We start from the raw sequence: 25879 nt of genomic DNA, 5'->3' as shown, positions 1-25879 counted from the left end.
GACCTGTGTGTTTAGTAGACGTTATTTTACGTCAAAACATACTGTTAGATTAGCTTATTTTGTTTTAAACCGTTCGAGACTTCCCGTAAAAGTAAATCTTTCGCCTTACAATTCAACTCGAGCTTATTGAATTAGTAAAATAATAACAAATCATATCTAATTTGTTTGTGGGAATAAAGAAGTGATTTTAACTCTAATTTAAAGCTTAAAATGTTTTTATTACGACTATATATAATCATTAATTTGACTTCCATAAATAAACAGTGTAATGAATGAGCTTTCACTACTTCATTCTTTTTTATTCTCCTCCTCTTAATACTTAGAGGCAGATTTTAAACATTCTATAAATTCGATGTAAACGTACCATATCATTATTGAATTGATATTAATTGGACATTTTCATGGACAACATTTCCTTCCATGAGTTTCAGCTTTTGAGTCACAAACGATTTTTGCAATAAAAACGGGATATTTTAAGTTTTTGGCGATTTATAATCAATATCCATGAAGTGATCTTAGCAGGATTGAATCTGATTATGAATAATGATTTTTGGAATCGTTATGAATAATTTTTATAAATAACTTTTCATTCCATGACTTTTAGCTTTTGAGATACAATCGATTTTTATAATGAAAACATCACATTTTAAGATTTGGCGATTTATGCTCAATATCCAGTAACTCATCTTGACAGAATAGAATTTGATTATGAATAATAACTGTTGGAATCGTTATGAACAACTTTTATGGATGACGTTTTATTCCATTGGTTTCAAGTTGTAAGTTGGCATGAATTTTAATGATAAAGTTAGTTGTAAATTGTGATTTGGACCATTTCGTCTTATTCTGAGTAACCTAATTTTACAAAATCTAGAAATTAAACTAAAACCTTTGATATCATCGTGGAATCTTCATTAATCAAGCTTTATTTTAAGATATCATGCATCAAAATATCTTGATTCGCTCAAAAGTTATAAAAAAAAACGTAAATCTTAATTTTAACATTTCTTTGCTATACTTAGAGGTAGATTTTAAAAATTCTACCAACTTGATTTAAACGTGCCATATCACCATTGAATTGATATTAATTAGGGTTTCTTTTAAGATATAAATCATCAAAATATCTTGATATACTCAGAAGTTATCGAAGAAAAACTGTTAAATTGCGATTTGGACCATTTCATCTTATTCTGGATAACCTAATTCTAAAAAATCTAGAAAATAAACTGGAAATTTTGATATCATCGTGGAATCTCTATTAATCAAGCTTTACTTTAAGATATCATTCATCAAAATATCTTGATTCGCTCAAAAGTTATTAAAAAAAGCATAAATTTTAATTTTAACATTTTTCGGCTATACTTAGAGGCAGATTTTAAATATTCTACCAACTTGATTTAAACGTGCCATATCACAATTAAATTGATATTAATTAAGGTTTGTTTTGAGATATAAATCATCAAAATATTTTGATACACTCAGAAGTTATCGAAGAAAAAGTTTTAAATTGCGATTTGGACTATTTCATCTTATTCTAAGTAACCTAATTCTAAAAAATCTAGAAAATAAACTGGAAATTTTGATATCATCGTGGAATCTCTATTAATCAAGCTTTACTTTAAGATATAATTCATCAAAATATCTTGATTCGCTCAAAAGTTATTAAAAAAAGCATAAATCTTAATTTTAACATTTTTCGGCTATACTTAGAAGCAGATTTTAAATATTCTACCAACTTGATTTAAACGTGCCATATCACAATTAAATTGATATTAATTAGGGTTTGTTCTGAGATATAAATCATCAAAATATCTTGATACCCTCAGAAGTTATCGAAGAAAAAGTTTTAAATTGCGATTTGGACTATTTCATCTTATTCTAAGTAACCTAATTCTAAAAAATCTAGAAAATAAACTGGAAATTTTGATATCTTCGTGGAATCTCTATTAATCAAGCTTTACTTTAAGATATCATTCGTCAAAATATCTTGATTCGCTCAAAAGTTATTAAAAAAAGCATAAATCTTAATTTTAACATTTTTCGGCTATACTTAGAGGCAGATTTTAAATATTCTACCAACTTGATTTAAACGTGCCATATCACAATTAAATTGATATTAATTAGGGTTTGTTCTGAGATATAAATCATCAAAATATCTTGATACCCTCAGAAGTTATCGAAGAAAGAGTTTTAAATTGCGATTTGGACCATTTCATCTTATTCTAAGTAACCTAATTCTAAAAAATCTAGAAAATAAACTGGAAATTTTGATATCATCGTGGAATCTCTATTAATCAAGCTTTACTTTAAGATATCATTCGTCAAAATATCTTGATTCGCTCAAAAGTTATTAAAAAAAGCATAAATCTTAATTTTAACATTTTTCGGCTACACTTAGAGGCAGATTTTAAATATTCTACCAACTTGATTTAAACGTGCCATATCACAATTAAATTGATATTAATTAGGGTTTGTTTTGAGATATAAATCATCAAAATATCTTGATACCTTTAGAAGTTATCGAAGAAAAAGTTTTAAATTGCAATTTGGACCATTTCATCTTATTCTAAGTAACCTAATTCTAAAAAATCTAGAAAATAAACTGGAAATTTTGATATCATCGTGGAGTCTCTATTAATCAAGCTTTACTTTAAGATATCATTCGTCAAAATATCTTGATTCGCTCAAAAGTTATTAAAAAAAGCATAAATCTTAATTTTAACATTTTTCGGCTACACTTAGAGGCAGATTTTAAATATTCTACCAACTTGATTTAAACGTGCCATATCACAATTAAATTGATATTAATTAGGGTTTGTTTTGAGATATAAATCATCAAAATATCTTGATACCTTTAGAAGTTATCGAAGAAAAAGTTTTAAATTGCAATTTGGACTATTTCATCTTATTCTAAGTAACCTAATTCTAAAAACTCTAGAAAATAAATTGGAAATTTTGATATCATCGTGGAATCTCTATTAATCAAGCTTTACTTTAAGATATCATTCATCAAAATATCTTGATTTGCTCAAAAGTTATTAAAAAAAGCATAAATTTTAATTTTAACATTTTTCGGCTATACTTAGAGGCAGATTTTAAATATTCTACCAACTTGATTTAAACGTGCCATATCACAATTAAATTGATATTAATTAGGGTTTGTTTTGAGATATAAATCATCAAAATATTTTGATACACTCAGAAGTTATCGAAGAAAAAGTTTTAAAGTGCGATTTGGATCATTTCCTCTTATGCTGAGTAACCTAATTTTACAAAATCTAGAAATTAAACTAAAACCTTTGATATCATCGTGGAATCTTCATTAATCAAGCTTTATTTTAAGATTTCATTCATCAAAATATCTTGATTCGCTCAAAAGTTATCAAAAAAAACGTAAATCTTAATTTTAACATTTCTTTGCTATACTTAGAGGTAGATTTTAAAAATGCTACCAACTTGATTTAAACGTGCCGTATCACCATTGAATTGATATTAATTAGGGTTTCTTTTGAGATATAAATCATCAAAATATTTTGATATACTCAGAAATTATCGAAGAAAAAGTTTTAAAATTGCGATTTAGACCATTTCATCATATTCTGAGTAACCTAATTTTACAAAATCAAGAAATTAAACTAGAATCTTTGATATCATCGTGGAATCTTCATTAATCAAGCTTTATTTTAAGATATCATTCATCAAAATATCTTGATTCGCTCAAAAGTTATCAAAAAAAATGTAAATCTTAATTTTAACATTTTTCGGCTATACTTAGAGGCAGATTTTACCAATTCTACTAACTCGATTTAAACGTGCCATATCACCATTGAATTCATATTAATTAGGGTTTCTTTTGAGATATAAATCATCAAAATATTTTGATATACTCAGAAGTTATCGAAGAAAAAGTTTTAAATTGCGATTTGGACCATTTCATCTTATTCTGAGTAACCTAATTTTACAAAACCTAGACACTAAACCGAAACCTTTGATATCATCGTGGAATTTTCATTAATCAAGCTTTATTTTAAGATATCATTCATCAAAATATCTTGATTTGCTCAAAAGTTATCAAAAAATAAGTAAATCTTAATTTGGACGATTTTTAGGTATACTTAGAGGCAAATTTTAAAAATTCTACAAACGCGATTAAAACGTGTCATATCACAATTGAATTGATATTAATTAGGGTTTCTTTTGAGATATAAATCATCAAAATATAATGATATACTCAGAAGTTATCGAAGAGAAAGTTTTAAATAGCGATTTGGACCATTTCAACTTATTCCGAGTAACTTAATTCTAAAAATTCAAGACACTAAAGTAAAACCTATGATATCATCGTGAAATAGGTATTGATGAAGCTTTATTTTAAGATATCATTCATCAAAATATCTTGTTTTGCTCAAAAGTTATCAAAAAATAAGTAAATCTTAATTTGGACGATTTTTAGGTATACTTAAAGGCAGATTTTAACAATTCTACAAACTCGATTAAAACGTGCCATATCACAATTAAATTGATATTAATTCGGCTTTCTTTTGAGATATAAATCATCAAAATATCTTGATTTGCTCAGAAGTTATCGAAGAGAAAATTTTAGATTGCGATTTGGACCATTTCAACTTATTCTGAGTAACTTAATTTTAAAAATTCAAGGCACTAAAGTAAAATCTATGATATCATCGTGGAATAGTTATTAATGAAGCTTTATTTTAAGATATCATTCATCAAAATATCTTGATTTGCTCAAAAGTTATCCAACAAATAAGTAAATGTTAATTTAGACGATTTTTAGGTATACCTAGAGGCAAATTTTAAAAATTCTACAAACGCGATTAGAACATGCCATATCACAATTGAATTGATATTAATTAGGGTTTCTTTTGAGATATAAATCATCAAAATATCTTGATATACTCAGAAGTTATCGAAGAAAAAGTTTTAAATAGCGATTTGGACCATTTCAACTTATTCTGAGTAACTTACTTCTAAAAATTCAAGACACTAATGTAAAACCTATGATATGATCGTGAAATATTTATTAATCAAGCTTTATTTTAAGATATCATTCATCAAAATATCTTGATTTACTTAAAAGTTATCAAAAAAAAACATAAATTTTAATTTTTAGATATACCTAGAGGCGGATTTTAAAAATTCTACAAATTCGATTAAAACGTGCCATATCACAATTAAATTGACATTAATTGGGATTTCTTTTGAGATATAAGTCATCAAAATATCTTGATATACTCAGAAGTTTTCGAAGAGAAAGTTTTAGATTGCGATTTGGACCATTTCATCTTATTTTGAGTAACCTAATTCTAAAAATTTTTGAAATGAAACAGGAAGATATGATATCATCGTGGAATCTATATTAATCAAGCATTATTTTAACATATCATACATCAAAATATATTGATTTGATCAAAAGTTATCAAAGAAAAACGTAAATCTTAATTTGGACGATTTTCAGGTATACTTAGAGGCAGATTTTAAAAATCCTACATACTTGATTAAAACGTGCCATATCACAATTGAATTGACATTAATTGGGCTTTCTTTTAAGATATAAGTCATTAAAATATCTTGATATACTTAGAAGTTATCGAAGAGAAAGTTTTAGATTGCGATTTGGACCATATCATCCTATTCTGAGTAACCTAATTTTAAAAAATTTAGAATTGAAACAGGAACATATGATATCAACGTGGAATCTATATTAATCAAGCATTATTTTAACATATCATACACCAATATATATTGATTTGATCAAAAGTTATCAAAGAAAAACGTAAATCTTAATTTGGACGATTTTTAGGTATACTTAGAGGCAGATTTTAAAAATTCTACATACTCGATTAAAACGTGCCATATCACAATTAAATTGACATTAATTGGGCTTTCTTTTAAGATATAAGTCATCAAAATATCTTGATATACTCAGAAGTTATCGAAGAGAAAGTTTTGGATTGCGATTTGGACCATTTCATCTTATTCTGAGCAAAATAATTCTAAAAAATTTTGAAATGAAATAGGAAGATATGATATCATCGTGGAATTTACATTAATCAAGCTTTATTTTAAGATATCATTCATCAAAATATCTTGATTTATTCAAAAGTTATAAAAAAAAACATAAATCTTAATTAGGACAATTTTTAGGTATACCTAGAGGCGGATTTTAAAAATTCTACAAACTCGATTAAAACGTGGCATATCACAATTGAATTGACATTAATTGGGCTTTCTTTTAAGATATAAGTCATCAAAATATCTTGATATACTCAGAAGTTATCGAAGAGAAAGTTTTAGATTGTGATTTGGACCATTTCATCTTATTCTAAGCAACCTAATTCTAAAAAAATTAGAAATGAAACAGGAACATATGATATCATCGTGGAATCTATATTAATCAAGCATTATTTTAAGATATCATTCATCAACATATCTTGATTTGCTCAAAAGTTGTCAAAAAATGAGTAAATCTTAATTTGGACGATTTTTAGGTATACTTAGAGGCAAATTTTAAAAATTCTATACACTCGATTAAAACGTGCCATATCACAATTATATTGACATTAATTGGGCTTTCTTTTAAGATATAAATCATCAAAATATTTTGATTTATGGAGAAGTTATCGAAAAGAAAATTTTAAATTGCAATTTGGACCATTTCATCTTATTCTGAGCAACCTAATTCTAAAAAATTTAGGAATGAAACAGGAACATATGATATCATCGTGGAATTTTCATTAATCAAGCTTTATTTTAAGATATCATTCATCAAAATATCTTGATTTATTCCAAAGTTATCAAAAAAAAAACATAAATCGTAATTAGGACAATTTTTAGGTATGCCTAGAGGCGGATTTTAAAAATTCTACAAACTCGATTAAAACGTGCCATATCACAATTAAATTGACATTAATTGGGCTTTCTTTTAAGATATAAGTCATCAAAATATCTTGGTATACTCAGAAGTTATCGAAGAGAAAGTTTTAGATTGCGATTTGTACCATTTCATTTTATTCTGAGCAACGTAATTTTAAAAAATTTTGAAATGAAACAGGAAGATATGATATCATCGTGGAATCTACAGTAAACAAACATTATTTTAAGATATCATTCATCAAAATATCTTGCTTTATTCAAAAGTTATCAAAAAAAAACATAAATCTTAATTAGGACAATTTTTAGATATATCTAGAGGCGGATTTTAAAAATTCTACAAACTCGATTAAAACGTGCCATATCACAATTAAATTGACATTAATTGGGCTTTCTTTTAAGATATAAATCATCAAAATATTTTGATTTACTCAGAAGTTATCGAAGAAAAACGTTTTAGACTACGAAATGATCGTACACCGCCATTAATTCACGTAGAGTATTAACTTTGGAAACAAAATGAAGACAAGTCCTGTCCTACTGCAGGCAAGCCTGAAGAAGAAATTGAGTTATTCTATCTTTATGACAACCCTGAGTCATAACCAATCGCAACCATAAAAGCAGAAGATATCACTACAATACTTGGAGACTTTAATGAGTGAGCAGATGGAGTTGTGACAAGTACTTGGGTTGGTTTGGATTAGAGATAATGGGAAATGAAAAGGGCGACAGATAATTTTGCCAACCCAATCCAAGCGGCAAGCTCAAGGAGCAGCAGTAAGTTTTCATTGTTCGACGAATGTTAGAGTAAAGTGGTCTAATTGCTTGGAATCCAGCAGTACATCCTTTCCTTACAAAGATGTAGACTTGTTTTCACCTGAGAACACATTAATTGGACACTGGATGAGTGGAAAAGCGTATTGTTCAAGTATGAGTGCAGAATCTGCTATGCTCAGTAATGTTTTGGACGAGAATTTCTTTTAAATCACATCGAGGTGAACACACTTTTTTGTATCGACTAGGACAAAACATTTTAATACCATATTTTGAGGGTTTCGCAGAAATTGCTCATCTATTAGAAGACAGACTTGCTCAAAAATATCTCTGATAGCTGCTAACTTATCGAGCTCTCTTCGTTGCTTTCTGGTATAAACATTGATATATAAACATTGTTGTTGTTACTTGATATGTATTATCTTATTGGAGTTTAGGCAATCCGTCAAACATCGAAATAATTATAATATATTGCAATAGATGGCGCGATATTTTTAATTAAAATTAGTTTAATTGAATTTCGTGCAAAATCAAACAACTACATATATTATTAAAGTTGATATTATGAATAATCAATACTTATCAATTATATTTATGTTTTAATCAAAAAATTACTTTGTATTGAAACAACATTTTGGCATAAATTTCTTCCAGACAAAGCAATTGTCGTTTTTCATTTCAGAAAATTTAATTTGTTGCCAAAATGTTTTATGTAACTTATTATTGTTGGTTTTAAATTTAAAACGAAGTTTCTAAAAATAAGAAAAATAAAAAAATTAATGTGCTCGTTGATAGATTAACCCGATTTATTTTAAACGCAGAATAAATTTCATCATTAAACAAATTGCAAGGTTAAGAACCGAATTTGTTTGGGGTAAGTGAAAAAGTAAATGTTTACGTATTATTTAAGGATTGTTGATGGATACTAAATACTTTTTTTTGTGTGAAACTTTATAAACAATGTTTCATCAAATCGATTATTTTCGTAGGGAAATATTTTTATGGTAATAATATTTAATAAACGTATAGTTATGACTCAAAGAAATATTAATTACTTATTTTTGTGGTTGATTTAGTTACAAAAACCGCATTTATTTAATTTCTTACCTAATAAAAATCTTTTCAATGCCAACACTAAACTTATTTTTTAAATAGAATGAAGAGGTGAATTTCATTTAGTTTTTGAATTACACGAAATAATCACTATCACGCACCGTGAGTGTGTAACAATTGTTGGAGCAACAATAAAATACTTCGATTGACCTTATTTGTTGATACCCAACAGCCAGTGGTTATCAATGAACTTCAGAAGCAAAAATAAAATTATTTATTAAATTTACGACGTTTCTTTTTATTTAAGCGATTATACTTTAAAATTTTTGTACCTCATAGGTCAAGGATGAAGAATATTATTTAAAAAAGAATTTAGGAACTTACAGAAAAGTAAAAAAAAATATATATTCGATAAGAATTAAAAGCAATTAATTAAATTGAATACTTTTTTTGTAGTGAAATAAGGTTTCTTGTTTTCATTGAGTTTAATTTTAAACGCAAGGTTTCGAACGAGCCATTCAGTAAAACTCTCCTAGAAAATATGCCAACAATTTCTATTTGGTATTTTTAAAAATTTCAAAAAAAAATTGAATCAAAATTCATTTTTTATTAAAAATTATTAATCGCGATGAAAAATCCTTTAAAATGAGCCCAAACACGATCAGGTTATCTCTAAAAACAACAAAGTTACAAAAATGGGGCGAAGCCAAAACAATCGACAATCACCTGTCAAATAAATTTTTAAAATCTTCATATCTCGGTTGTTTTTAAAGATAACCAAGTCGTGTTTGGACTCATTTTACAAGATTTTTTATTTGGAATTTATTTAATTAATTAGAAATTAATTAAATTAAAAAAAAAATTTTTTAACTTAAGATCTGTTTTTTTATTAAAAAATTATTAATCACGATGAAAACCCCTTTAAAACGAGCCCAAACACGACTAGGTTATCTCTAAAAACAACAAAGTTACAAAAATGGGGCGGAGCCAAAACAATCGACAATCACATGTCAACATTTTTTTTAAAATCTTCATATCTCGGTTGTTTTTGAAGATATCTTCATCGTGTTTGGCCTCATTTTAAAGGAATTTTTATTGGGAATTTAATTAAGACCTCGTAAATTAGAAATTAATTAAATTTAACTTAAAAAAAATAATTTAAGCAAATTTATTAACAGAAAATCTCGATATTTTTATCTTAAATGAAATCAAAATCGAATCTTCAACACGAAACAAATTTTTTAACTCAAAATTTGTTTTTTTATTTAAAAATTATTAATCACGATGAAAAATCCTTTAAAACAAGCCCAAACATGACTTGGTTATCTTTAAAAACAACAAAGTTACAAAAATGGGGCGGAGACATAACAAATGACGATCACCTGTCAAAATTTTTATTTAAATCTTCATATCTCGGTTGTTTTTAGAGATATCTTCATCGTGTTTGGACTCATTTTACAAGATTTTTAATTTAGAAGTTAATTAATACCTTTTAAATTAGAAATTAATTAATTTTAAAAAAAATTTTTAACTCAAAATTTGATTTTATATTAAAAAATTATTAATCGCAATGAAAAATCCTTTAAAACGACCCCAAACACGACTAGGTTATCTCTAAAAACAACAAAGTTACAAAAATGGGGCGCAGCTAAAACAATCGACAATCACCTGTCAAAAATATTATTAAAATCTGCATATCTCGGTTGTTTTTAGAGATATCTCCCTCGTGTTTGGACTCATTTTACAAGATTTTTAATTTAGAAGTTAATTAATACCTTTTAAACTAGAAATTAATTAAATTAAAAAAAAAATTTTTAACTCAAAATCTGTTTTTTTATTAAAAAATTATTAATCAGGATGAAAAATCCTTTAAAACGACCCCAAACACGACTTGGTTATCTCTAAAAACAACAAAGTTACAAAAATGGGGCGCAACTAAAACAATCGACAATCACCTGTCAAAACTATTATTAAAATCTTCATATCTCGGTCGTTTTTGGAGCTATCTGCCTCGTGTTTGAACTCATTTTCCAAGATTTTTAATTAAGAAGTTAATTAATACCTTTTAAATTAGAAATTAATAAATTAAAAAAATTTTTTTAACTCAAAATCTGTTTTTTTTTATTAAAAAAATATTAATCGCCATGAAAAATCCTTTAAAACGACTCCAAACACGACTAGGTTATCTCTGAAAACAACAAAGTTACAAAGATGGGGCCGAATCAAAACAATCGACGATCACCTGTCAAAAATATTTTTAAAATCTTCATATCTCGGTTGTTTTTAAAGATAACCACATCGTGTTTGGACTCATTTTAAAGGAATTTTTATTGGGAATTTAATCAACACTTCGTAAATTAGAAATTAATTAAATTTAAATAAAAAAAAATTAATTTAAGCAAATTTATTAATAAAAATCTAATTGTTTTTATCTTAATTAGTAATATTTTTTATGTATAGAAGTATTTAAGAATTTCCAACCAAAAGAGAATTTTCGAAAAAAAATTTTTTTTAATATCCAAAAATCTATTTTTTATTAAAAAATTATTAATCACGATGAAAAATCCTGTAAAACAAGCCCAAACATGACTTGGTTATCTTTAAAAACAACAAAGTTACAAAAATGGGGCGAAGTCAAAACAATCGACGATCATCTGTCAAAAAATATTTTTAAAATATTCATATCTCGGTTGTTTTTGAAGATAACCCCGTCGTGTTTGGACTCATTTTAAAGGAATTTTTATTGGGAATTTAATTAACACCTCGTAAATTAGAAATTAATTAAATTTAAATTAAAAAAAATTAATTTAAGCAAATTTGTTAATAAAAAATCTAATTATTTTTATCTTAAATATTTTTTATGAGAAAAGTATTTAAGAATTTCCAACAAAAATAGAATTTTCGAAAAAAAAATTTTTTTAATATCCAAAAATTTATTTTTTATTAAAAAATTATTAATCACGATGAAAAATCCTTTAAAACAAGCCCAAACATGACTTGGTTATCTTTAAAAACAACAAAGTTACAAAAATGGGGCGAAATCAAAACAATCGACTATCATCTGTCAAAAATATTTTTAAAATATTCATATCTCGGTTGTTTTTGAAGATAACCCCGTCGTGTTTGGACTCATTTTAAAGGATTTTTTATTGGGAATTTAATTAACACCTCGTAAATTAGAAATTAATTAAATTTAAATTAAAAAAATTTAATTTAAACAAATTTATTAATAAAAAATCTAATTATTTTTATCTTAAATATTTTTTATGTGAAAAGTATTTAAGAATTTCCAACAAAAATAGAATTTTCGAAAAACAAAATTTTTTAATATCCAAAAATTAATTTTTTATCAAAAAATTATTAATCACGATGAAAAATCCTTTAAAACAAGCCCAAACATGACGTGGTTATCTTTAAAAACAACAAAGTTACAAAAATGGGGCGAAGTCAAAACAATCGACGATCATCTGTCAAAAATATTTTTAAAATATTCATATCTCGGTTGTTTTTGAAGATAATCCCATCGTGTTTGGACTCATTTTAAAGGAATTTTTATCGGGAATTTAATTAACACCTCGCAAATTAAAAATTAATTAAATTTAAATTAAAAAAAATTAATTTAAGCAAATTTATTAATAAAAAATGCAATTATTTTTATCTTAAACATTTTTTATGTGAAAAGTATTTAAGAATTTCCAACAAAAATTGAATGTTCGAAAAAAATATTTGTTTAATATCCAAAAATTAATTTTTTATTAAAAAATTATTAATCACGATGAAAAATCCTTTAAAACAAGCCCAAACATGACTTGGTTATCTTTAAAAACAACAAAGTTACAAAAATGGGGCGGAGTCAAAACAATCGACGATCATCTGTCAAAAATATTTTTAAAATCTTCATATCTCGGTTGTTTTTAAAGATAACCACATCGTGTTTGGACTCATTTTAAAGGATTTTTTATTGGGAATTTAATTAACACCTCGTAAATTAGAAATTAATTAAATTTGAATTAAAAAAAAATTAATTTAAGATAATTTATTAATAAAAAAATCTAATTATTTTTATCTTAAATATTTTTTATGTGAAAAGTATTTAAGAATTTCCAACTAAAATAGAATTTTCGAAAAGAGAATTTTTTTAATATCCAAAAATTTATTTTTTATTAAAAAATTATTAATCACGATGAAAAATCCTTTAAAACAAGCCCAAACATGACGTGGTTGTCTTTAAAAACAACAAAATTACAAAAATGGGGCGAAGTCAAAACAATCGACGATCATCTGTCAAAAATATTATTAAAATATTCATATCTCGGTTGTTTTTGAAGATAATCCCGTCATGTTTGGACTCATTTTAAAGGATTTTTTATTGGGAATTTAATTAACACCTCGTAAATTAGAAATTAATTAAATTTAAATAAAAAAAAATTAATTTAAGCAAATTTATTAATAAAAAATCTAATTATTTTTCTCTTAAATATTTTTTATGTGAAAAGTATTTAAGAATTTCCAACAAAAATAGAATTTTCAAAAAAAAAATTTTTTTAATATCCAAAAATTAATTTTTTATTAAAAAATTATTAATCACGATGAAAAATCCTTTAAAACAAGCCCAAACATGACGTGGTTATCTTTAAAAACAACAAAGTTACAAAAATGGGGCGAAGTCAAAACAATCGACGATCACCTGTCAAAAATATTTTTAAAATATTCATATCTCGGTTGTTTTTGAAGATAACCCCGTCGTGTTTGGACTCATTTTAAAGGATTTTTTATTGGGAATTTAATTAACACCTCCTAAATTAGAAATTAATTAAATTTGAATTAAAAAAAAATAATTTAAGGAAATTTATTAATAGAAAATCTCGATATTTTTATCTTAAATATTTTTGTTGCGGTTTCGTGAAGTTTAACACATCAACACCATCATTTTTATCTTATCGAAGGGATCAATTATGTGACTAAAAGGTACATCCTAAATAACATACATAAAAAGTAATATACCCGTAGCTACAATATAATTCTGAATATCATTACTTAATCGGAATTTGCACGTGATAACCAAAAAAAAAATTTTTTTCGCCATCATTCATTTCGTGTCGAACTGATATATTTTTTTTATCGACGAATGACGTAAATAAAGTATATAATTACAAAGACACGTTTCTTCTCGAAGATTCTTTTTGAAAACGAGTTTTGTAACAAAAACAACGAAGATTACAATTACAATATATTTAAGAGAAAAAAAAAAGCACTTTATTGAGCCTCTTGGATAAATTTAGGTTAGCATTAAAACGTATTGGCAACGTTTGAAGCTTGAAAATCGTAAAATGTTCGCGTTTAAAAGCACGCACAGATCAAGATATTTGTATATAAAGTAGAAGAGAGAGGAAAAGAGAAAAGGGCCGGATCAAAACTGCATCAACACGACTATTTAGACGGGCGATTTATGGTGGTTTATAAACGGCCAAATATCCGCGAGTGTTTATTTAAAGACACGCCGAGAATTCGCGACGAAAAATTAAGTCGTAGACCGCAATCTTATTTTTCAAAAGAATTTGTTTATTATATACCTTTTCTTTTAAATATGCGACGGAAAAATCTCATCACTTTCATTACTGTTAGTCGAAAATATCTTCCTAAAAGAGTAATCATATGATTTTTAAAAATTATTTAATAAAACACAACCAACATTCACAAAGCACGACTTTTCTTTAAAACGAGGAAAACAATTCTGAATCGTTATTATTTAAAAACGACAAAAAATAACGATAAAAATAAATTGCTGTGTGTTTGCATAATTATGAATGAATTTGAAGAAATTAATTAGTGTTGAGGAATTTGTATGCAATTTGTGGGGTAATTCTTTTTTGTAATTGAATCGCTTAAACGTTATTACCGGAAAATCATTTTTGTATTATCTGTTAAATTAATATTTCTTTAGTAATAAATATTTAGTATTTAAATCTGTATCCTTCAATTTTCTTTGCATAAATATTTATTTCGTTCAAAGAAGAGGAAATTTAAAAATATCGTTTAAAATTTGCGCACGAACCAAATTGATCTGAAGAAAAAATCTAAAAAATTTTAACTCTTCTTAAATCTTACTCGATTAATAATTTAGATAAAAAATACGTTCTAGAATAACAAATAAAACTAGATTAGCACTAGAACTAAACATTGAATTGAGCAATATTGTTAACAATAAAATTTGCTGTAACTTCTATTATAAAAGTCTTTTTATAACATGCTTCTATTCCCAAGTGCTACCATTACCAATTTGTAAAACAACGAAATTCATCAAATTTGCATATTTTCGTGATTATCTTAATATCTATGCATATCAGAGCAAAAGCGCAAGAGAGCAATATTGTTAAGAATAAAATTTGCTACAATTATAGTTCTAAAAGGTTTTTTGTAAGATGCTCCAATTCTGAAGTGTTACCATAACATCTAGTAAAACAACGAAATTCATCAAATTTGCATATTTTCGTGTTGATCTTGATATCTGTGCGTTTGAGAGTAAAAGTGCAAGAGAGCAATATTGTTAAGAATAAAATTTGCTACAACTATTGTTCTAAAAGTTTTTTTGTAAGATGCTCCAATTCTCAAGTGTTACCATTACATCTAGTAAAACAACGAAATTCATCAAATTTGCATATTTTCGTGTTTATCTCGATATCTATGCATCTGAGAGCAAAAGTGCAAGAAAGCAATATTGTTAAGAATAAGATTTCCTACAACTATTGTTCTAAAAGTTTTTTTGTAAGATGCTCTAATTCCCAAGTGTTACCATGACATCTAGTAAAACAACGAAATTCATCAAATTTGCATATTTTCGTGTTTATCTCGATATCTATGCATTTGAGAGCAAAAGTGCAAGAGAGCAATATTGTTAAGAATAAGATTTGCTACAACTATTGTTCTAAAAGTTTTTTTGTAAGATGCTCCAATTCCTAAGTGTTACCATAACATCTAGTAAAACAAAAAAATGCATCAAATTTGCATATTTTCGTGTTTATCTCGATATCTATGCATTTGAGAGCAAAAGTGCAAGAGAGCAATATTGTTAAGAATAAAATTTGCTGTAACTATTGTTCTAAATGTTTTTTTGTAAGATGCTCCACTTCCCAAGTGTTACCATAACATCTAGTAAAACAACGAAATACATCAAATTTCATATTTTCGTGTTTATCTCGATATCTATGCATTTGAGAGCAAATGTGCAAGAGAACAATATTGTTAAGAATAAAATTTACTACAATTATTGTTCTAAAAGTTTTTTTGTAAGATTCTCCAATTCTCAAGTGCTACCATAACATCTAGTAAAACAACGAAATGCATCAAATTTGCATATTATCGTGTTTATATCGATATCTATGCATTAGAGAGCAAAAGTGCAAGAGAGCAGTATTGTTAAGAATAAGATTTGCTACAACTATTGTTCTAAAAGTTTTTTTGTAAGATGCTCCACTTCCCAAGTGTTACCATAACATCTAGTAAAACAACGAAATACATCAAATTTCATATTTTCGTGTTTATCTCGATATCTATGCATTTGAGAGCAAAAGTGCAAGAGAGCAATATTGTTAAGAATAAGATTTGCTACAACTCTTGTTCTAAAAGTTTTTTTGTAAGATGCTCCAATTCTCAAGTGTTACCATAACATCTAGTAAATCAACGAAATTCATCAAATTTGCATATTTTTGTGTTTATCTCGATATCTATGCATTTGAGAGCAAATGTGCAAGAGAGCAATATTGTTAAGAATAAAATTTGCTGTAACTTCTATTATAAAAGTTTTTTTATAACATGCTTCTATTCCCAAGTGCTACCATTAACAATTTGTAAAACAACGAAATTCATAAAATTTTCATATTCTTGTATTTTTCTCGATATCTATTCATATGCGAGCAAAAGCTCAAGAGAGCAATATTGTTAAGAATAAGATTTGCTACAACTATTGTTCTAAAAGTTTTTTTGTAAGATGCTCTAATTCCCAAGTGTTACCATAACATCTAGTAAAACAACGAAATTCATCAAATTTGCATATTTTCGTGTTTATCTCGATATCTATGCATTTGAGCGCAAATGTGCAAGAGAGCAATATTGTTAAGAATAAAATTTGCTGTAACTTCTATTATAAAAGTTTTTTTTAACATGCTTCTATTCCCAAGTGCTACCATTAACAATTTGTAAAACAACGAAATTCATCAAATTTTCATATTCTTGTATTTTTCTCGATATCTATTGATATGAGAGCAAAAGCTCAAGACAGCAATATTGTTAAGAATAAAATTTGCCACAACTATTATTCTAAAAGATTTTTTGTAAGGTGCTCCAATTCCCAAGTATTACCATAACATCTAGTAAAACAACGAAATTCATCAAATTTGCATATTTTCATGTTTATCTTGATATTTATACATATCAGAGCAAAAGCGCAAGAGAGCAATATTGTTAAGAATAAGATCTGCTACAACTATTGTTCTAAAAGTTTTTTTGTAAGATGATCCAATTCCAAATTGTTAACATAACATCCAGTAAAACAACGAAATTCATCAAATTTGCATATTTTTGTGTTTATCTTGATATCTGTGCGTTTGAGAGCAAAAGTGCAAGAGAGCAATATTGTTAAGAAAAAGATTTGCTACAACTATTGTTCTAAAAGATTTTTTGTAAGATGCTCCAATTTTCAAGTGTTACCATAACATCGAGTAAAACAATGTAGTGTTAGCTCTAGTTTTACACTCGTACGTCACTAGAACTAACACCAGACCTAGAACTAGAATCATTCGGGTTTAGCCATCTTGAGAGACGTACGGCTAAATCCGAATGTTTCTAGTTCTAGGTCTAATGTTTGTTCTAGTGACAGTGATAGGTAGCGCTAGTTAGCATAAGATATCGCTATGTTGCATATTTTTATTGCACTAAAACTAGAACTAACACTAGACCTATCACTAGAACTAACACAAGACCTAGAACTAAAATCATTCGGGTTTAGCCGTCTTGAGAGACGTGTGGCTAAATCAGAATGCTTCTAGTTCTAGGTTTAATGTTCTAAATTTAAGACCTCGATTTAAAATCCGCCAACTTATCACGAGGAACCAGAGGTGCGATGAACGCACAATGAATGAGAGAGAAGTTAATTTACTACCAATAGCAGCAATACCTTGCTATTTACCTCGCTTTCCTACACGCAAACTAAACTAGAGAGGGAGTTTTGCCGCACCTGTATAATAGAATTTGTAACGAGATAATTATTATTGAATGGAATCAATAGTTTCATCCTTGGCCTATGCCATTTCAAACACGACATAGTCGAACTCTCATAATTTCATTAAAAGGCCAAAATAACATGAAGGTCAACTTAATTTTTGAAGTCTACGAGTATTCGAGTCATTATAGTTCTTGGAAATCTGGAAATTCACAAAACAACAGCACTAATACACCAAGATAGATTTTTGATTTTGTATTCTTTGATTTAGACAATTTAAGGTTTAAACAACGCGGATTGTTTTTGAGCCTTACATCTTTTTACAAAAATGCAGAGAGAAGAGTGTGACGCCAACTTTTTTTTAAACTGAAGCACCCTATCGACTTAGCTGCGGTCCATAGGATAAAGCATTCCAACTACGTGAAAGAATACACAAGAACATCATGAATCTTCAACTGCTAAGTGAAAAACTATCCTGGTAAGACTGGGACAACGTGAATACGATAACTATAGAGAAGGCAGAACATGAGATCTGGAAAAGCTGAAAAAGCGATTTCTAACGATTAAGTGACTAAAAACGCATGAAATCGTGGGCCAGCAAATTATGGAATGCATTAACGACAGCACAGGACAAAACTTCCTGTAAAAGACTTAGGCAACATGGCAAAACGTTAGCCAGTGCAAAATAGAGTGAATTACATTTTCAACAAGGTTATTATGGTCATCCAGTACGGTAATATTTGTAAATAAATGGATAGAACGAAGATGACCTACATAATGGTCTCCTGATTTGACACCACTAAATTTGTATTTTACGAGTTTCTGCATTTTTTTTATTAAAAATTTCCAACTGTCCAGAAATTGAAGTGGAAAGTTCTCAAAGGAACACCTGTATATTAAAGTTAATTATATATAGTTACATTAAAAAAGAAAGTGGAACAAAAGTGTCGAAATGGGTTGGGTTGGGTCGTACAAAATTTTATACAACTTAAGGTTTGATGTATTCAAGAATGTCTTAAATAAATAAAATTTCTTCTGCGACAGAACTAGATGTAATAGTTAAATGGGAAATTTGTTCAACGATATACACTCAGATCTTTCTCCTATCCATAAGGGAAGGTACAAAAAATTGTAAAGCACTGTCAATATTTCATAAAGTTTTTCTGTAACATACTCCGAATCCCAATTTTTTTGTCATTATCAGCTTGCAAAACTACGAATTTTCCTAATTTTCATATTTTTGTATTTTTCGCGACATTAATGCATCTGATGTGTTAAGAGTAAAATGTGCTAGAACTTTTGTTGTAAAAGTATTTCTACAACATCCTCCGAATCTAGATTTTTTCCATTATCAAGTTGTAAAACTATGAATTCTTCTAACGTGCAGCAATTATAACCTCAACCCTTCATGGCATGTTTTCCACAAGTCTTTGTATTGGCTTTTAGAAGGAAAATCTACCCATAAACTTTACCAACAAGCTCATCAATTACGTTCCTGTCACTATCAATAGAATTATAGCATCATATTCTGACACAGCTGAATATCTTGGCATGACAACGAATGCGAAGTTTCGGTGGAAAGTACATTGTGTTAATTAATTATCCTAACCCACGTGATCTGTGTAATATTGGTTGCATACCTCAATATGTAGTGGTAACTTGGATAATTTTAAATTAGTAAGTAGATGTTGACAGCTGACCGAACGTTATTGTTGTGATTGTAGTACGCTTTGTGAGTTTCCGTTTTTTCTTTGTTCTTTAACAGTTCTTTTTAGAACTATCGTTGTTTCTAGCGGTTGCTTTAAGCGGTAACCCAATAAACAAAACAAAATAACCACTACTTTCAACATTAATTTCAATCTATGGGTACACTAAAAATTATTTTAAATAAAAGGACAGAAAGTTAGATTTTTTTTATATTTAAAATATTTTTTTAATTACTAAAATATATTACTACTTTATATTACTAAATATATTTTAAACGGTTTCTAAAGTTAATGAATTGTCGCCATCGTTTTTAGGAACTTTCGTCGCGTTGCAATACCAATCTGTGATATTGGTTGCATACTTTGTCGGGTACGATAATTAATTAACACACTGTATACATCAAAAAGAAAGAGGAACAATAGACGTTAAATGTAATTGCAAAATGTACTGGTTATTGGGTCGGAGGTCAGCAAAACAATGTCAATTCAAAACAAACTATTAAAAAGATTAAAATAGACTGAACTAAAGGGTGATGATAGAAGACTTATTATACACACATATAGATAATTTCGGTGAAAGAAAATTATCTTATAAGTCTTAGAATAAGTAGGTACTGTGGTTTTTAATAAAAAAAGCTCGGCTTGGAGAAAACAATTAAGCTCTTTTTAGATGTACAAGTAATTTCAACATCTGCATCCTCTAAATTCGTTTAGATAAGAAACAAAAATAAGAAGTTTTTTGATAACATTCCCTCAAAATAGTGAAAATGTATCTACTGAACATAATCAATCCATTGTTTGTGTGGAATTTAGCACCTTTAGGGAATGTAATTAAAAAATATAGAGACTTTTTTATTAACAATTAAGTACTTATTACTTTCATCAAATTGTTTGAGATTGCAACAAGTAATCTAAAAGACAAATTAAGAATATGTTAACCTTATTTTAGGCTATTCAACCCAATTACATCAAGTTTAATGTTATTGATTCCAATCATTACTCAATTTTAACCTCAATTTCCATTTTTAAGAATTCTAACCTCACTTTAAATCATTTTAGAAAATTTAATGAATTCTATCTAATTCACCACTATTTTTCAATTTGATTTAATCATTATTTTACTTAATATAATGATATTTACGTAAAATTTTAAGCAAATCTAAAATGTTAAGTTAATTTTCGCTTAAATTAAATAACCGATTCTAACCTAACTTTTCACACATACCGGGTGATTTAATTTTATACAAATCAACACATAATTACTTTCATCATATTGTTGAAGATTGTAACAAGTAATCTAAAAGACAAGTTAAGAATATGTTATTTATTTTAGGCTATTCAACCCAATTACATTAAGTCTAATGTTATTGATTCCAATCATTACTCAATTTTAACCTCAATTTCCATTTTTAAGAATCCTAACCTCACTTTAAATCATTTTAGAAAATTTAATAAATTCTAACTAATTCACCACTATTTTTTAATTTGATTTAATCATTATTTTACTTAATATAATGATATTTACGCAAAATTTTAAGCAAATCTAAAATTTTAAGTTAATTTTCGCTTAAATTAAATAACCGATTCTAACCTAACTTTTCACACATACCGGGTGATTTAGTTTTATACAAATCAATACATAATTACTTTCATCATATTGTTGAAGATAGCAACAAGTAATCTAAAAGACAAGTTAACAATATGTTATTTATTTTAGGCTATTCAACCCAATTACATCAAGTCTAATGTTATTAATTCCAATCATTACTCAATTTTAACCTCAATTTCCAGTTTTAAGAATCCTAACCTCACTTTAACCAATTTTATAAAATTTAATAAATTCTAACTAATTCACCACTATTTTTTAATTTGATTTAATCGTTATTTTACTTAATATAATGATATTTACGTAAAATTTTAAGCAAAACTAAAAATTTAAGTTAATTTTCGCTTAAATTAGTTAACCGATTCTAACCTAACTTTTCACACATACCGGGTGATGTAATTTTATACAAATCAACACATAATTACTTTCATCATATCGTTGAAGATTGCAACAAGTAATCTAAAAGACAAGTTAAGAATATGTTAACCTTATTTTAGGCTATTCAACCCAATTACATCAAGATTAATGTTATTGATTCCAATCATTACTCAATTTTAACCTCAATTTCCATTTTTAAGAATCCTAACCTCACTTTAACCAATTTTATAAAATTTAATAAATTCTAACTAATTCACCACTATTTTTTAATTTGATTTAATCGTTATTTTACTTAATGTAATGATATTTACGTAAAATTTTAAGCAAATCTAAAAATTTAAGTTAATTTTCGCTTAAATTAGTTAACCGATTCTCAAGGTTTATAGAACATAAGGTTACCTCATTCCCTATGCCTCTGTAGTATCGATTATTACCCCGCAAATTGACGTCACTGGTTCGATACAGTCAGAATAAAAGATAGCCTATACACGTGCCTATACTGTGGTACAGTCTATATAAAATATTTAAACCTCGCATCGTGTTGTGTTGTTCATAGAACCAGCTACGTCACTGACCCACCTTGCCTCTCAGAGGAGGAGAATCGGTATTGGGTAACCTTATGTTCTATAGACCTTGACCGATTCTAACCTAACTTTTCACACATACCGGGTGATGTAATTTTATACAAATCAACACATAATTACTTTCATCATATCGTTGAAGATTGCAACAAGTAATCTAAAAGACAAGTTAAGAATATGTTAACCTTATTTTAGGCTATTCAACCCAATTACATCAAGTTTAATGTTATTGATTCCAATCATTACTCAATTTTAACCTCAATTTCCATTTTTAAGAATCCTAACCTCACTTTAACCAATTTTATAAAATTTAATTAATTCGAACTAATTCACCACTATTTTTCAATTTGATTTAATCGTTATTTTACTTAATGTTCGCTCGATAAAAAATCGGGAACGAAAAGAGGAAGGTGCTGAATTCGGTGAAATAATAAGAAATAAATGATCTTACTTTTACCTTTGTTGTTGTTCTTGTGGTTTTAATTTTAATATACACTATAGAAGTAATTTATAAATTATTGTAATAATTACAATATATAACGATGTTTATCGCCCGACAGTCAAACGATAAGAGTGATTGTTCGGTTTTTTAAAAGGTATCGGGGGTAACGGTGCACGCGCATGACCCAACTCAAATCATACCGGCGCGGGGCGGACAAGCTCCCCCTGTGAGCGTGCGTGAACATTTTCCACCCACCAAAAAAAATAGTACAAATATATATTTTTTTTTTACAGGTAAGTAAAATAATATAACAAAAAATGAATAAATTTTGAATATAATTAAAATAATAATTTTTTTCTTTTTTAGGTTGGCAGCGGAAGCGGACAGATATTAGCCACCGGCCTTGTAAATTGACTGTTAAGGAGCGGCTACACTACCCGGATCCGCGCCGATCAGATCCGCGCAGAAAGTATTCCGATGGAATGCTCCCTGTGTTTTCAAATGTACCCGGCTACACTGTTCCGCTCCGCGTCGAATCGACCGTCCGACCGGCCGGATAGATCATCGACAGGGCATCCATCCGTACATTCGGACGTCGATCGGCTGTTATCGCATACCCTCGTGGATTTTCGTAGCACATGGCGATCTTCGTCCCTTAAAGGACTGTTTTGTCACAGGTGTTTTTTAGAACGCGTATTTTACAAATAATGAAGTCTCTGTTAATTGCGCACTTCGTTTAAACTATTGCTTATGGTTTTTGGTTATTTTATAAAAAAAATATGGATGACGAAATACTTATTGTGTTAGTGCAACAATATGAAGAATTGTACGATCCGACAAATTCAAGATATTCTAATAATGTACGGAGATCAAACATATGGGAAGAGATTGGAAAACAAATGAATACCTCTGGTAAGTTGAAATAAATTTATTTTAAAATGTTAGGTTACCTTTATGACTATACTTAATTTCTTAAATACTTAACTGTTCTCACCAAAAACAAACATTTCAATAGTGGTACGAAGTGTGATCATAATATTCTTGGAATATATACAGGTCCCTATCAGAGCACATATGAAACGTAGAAAACCTTATTCTGAAGCGATTTTTCTAATAAATTTTTTTCGAAACATTGGACGACCTTAAACGATTTTCACTACGTTATTATAAACATTTCGAAAAAATTTTATTTAGAATTTTATCGTTTCAGAATAAGGTTTTCTACGTTTCATATGTTCTCTGATCCGAAAGATACGGGACACCTGTATAGAAAAATAACTAAGTTATGAAAAATAATCTCTAAAAAGTTGGCCCATCGTAGTGCTAAATAATAAAAAGAAACAACAATTCCTTAGAAAATTATTTTATTAGTATTATAAAAAACAATATAATTAGTTATGTAATCTACCAGCACGAATAATGCTTTGCTGCCATTGAACGCTTCCCGTCACAGTATTAAAATAATTTTTATATTTTTCTCTACTTTGTAAGCCTTCTGTAGAGCAAGCTCCCCCTGTTCCTCTTGCATTTGTTAGAGCTTCTGATAAATTACTTTGTTGTTTACCTAAATTGAGGTTTCGATTTTCAAATTCCGAGTCAACCTTAATTCGAAGAAAATTGTGTAGGACACATGTTACGATTTCATGATACGATTTCTGTCGATGACACGACATCTGTTTCTGTAAGTCCGGTACCAGATTCTCCATGTACTGAAACACCTTCGGAGCCGTCAACTTCTGGATCTTCGACCAAACAACAATCAAGAAAGAAGCAACAAAAGCAATCATACAGCAATGTGATGGAACAGTATTTCCAATGTAAAAGCCAACATTTACAAAACAAAAGTACTTCAAAAAAAGAAGATGACCATATTGCAAAATTTTTCCGTTCCATTGAAGAAACAGTTAGAACATTACCTGTTCATTTACAAATTCAGGCAAAGACTAAAATAAGCACGTTTGTACACCAATTAGAGGCGGAAGCAGTACAGATGTCACAACCAAATACATTCACGTTCCAGTCACATGAATATTCCCAACGGTATCGGCCCTATAACACTAACCAATTTATTAACCAACAGACATTACAAAATCCAGTAGAAAATCCTATGCAGAATCCATGGACTGCATGGTCGTCCCAACAGCACCCAGACGTTCAATCAAACTCGTCGAATACCTCTTCCAAAGAAAATTAATATTTAATACTTTTATTTTGTATATTATTAAATAAAGATTTATTGCGTGCATGTGTTAAAAAAGAAATTATTACCAAAATAATATAATACGGTGAAAACCTTTGTACTTAAATAATATAATGGCTATACGTGTACCACTTGTGGTTAATATATTATTTAAGAACGTGATTGGGACTCCTGTATACATATAATTTATACCTCAAAGTTACTGCCAATCTTTCTTCAGTTCCTACAGCTCTTCTGAATCGGGTGTCCTTTTTTTTAATACTGTCGTGAAGAAGACTATGTAGCTCACAAAAAGTGGGATAGGTCATCCTAAAATATTCATAAAATCTACCATCATCTTTTATGAGGTCATTGAATAAGTGGTGAAACTCCCCAAGGTCCTACAAATTAATCATAGACGTCATTTATAATATTTACTTGTTTTAAAACTTTAACAAAACATAATGCTCTTACATTTCGTTTTTTATTTACTGAATGCACCCATTTTTTTTTTTTTTTTCTTTCGTTTTCCAAGCAAATAAAGAGAAACTCTTCATCTGTGCTGGAGCTTGAACACGAAGTAGTTTCCGCCATTGCCAATAACTAAGTAATCATTTAGGCGAACCCGAGGTATATAGTTATTACAAATGTGCGCTACGCGCAACCTTCCGAAAAAATTCCGGCGCCGACGGGTAGTAGTGTAGCCACCTGACAAAAATTCGGGGCGAATCTAATCGGCGCGGATCGGCGCGGATCTGACGTAGTGTAGCCGCTCTTTTATGGGTTCGAACGGTAACAACTCTGACGACGCCGTCTTTACCGGGGTGAGTTTTATCTATTCGAGCGAGAGACCACTGTGTAGGAGGCTTCTGATCATTCTTCAGGACTACCAAATCTCCCACACGTAAATTCGGAAGGCCCAAATTCCATTTTTGACGTTGCTGGAGTGTATGAAGATATTCGTTCTTCCATCGGCCCCAAAAGTCCTGTACCATCCGTTGCAACAGTTGCCACCTGGTAAGACGATTCAACTTTAAGTGAGAAAGGTC

General features: G+C 28.3%; 1 protein-coding gene across 7 annotated transcripts in view; it reads right to left on the bottom strand.

Moving 5' to 3' along the window:
* The window catches only part of LOC111420207 (Glycogen binding subunit 76A), a 55589-nt gene that overhangs the window by 10164 nt on the left and 19546 nt on the right, over nucleotides 1–25879 (bottom strand). The window contains exon 1 of one of the 7 annotated variants that reach the window (XM_023053146.2): nucleotides 8776–8924. The exons of the other annotated variants lie outside the window; for them this stretch is intronic. The gene's annotated coding sequence lies outside the window, so the exon portion shown is untranslated. Of the gene's footprint in view, nucleotides 1–8775; nucleotides 8925–25879 lie in introns of those variants that run through there. 7 annotated transcript variants of the gene reach the window in all.

This window comes from Onthophagus taurus, chromosome 1 (assembly GCF_036711975.1).
Source record: "Onthophagus taurus isolate NC chromosome 1, IU_Otau_3.0, whole genome shotgun sequence".
In the NCBI taxonomy this organism is placed as follows: Eukaryota; Metazoa; Arthropoda; class Insecta; order Coleoptera; family Scarabaeidae; genus Onthophagus; species Onthophagus taurus.
This window is presented reverse-complemented; position numbering and strand designations above follow the sequence as displayed.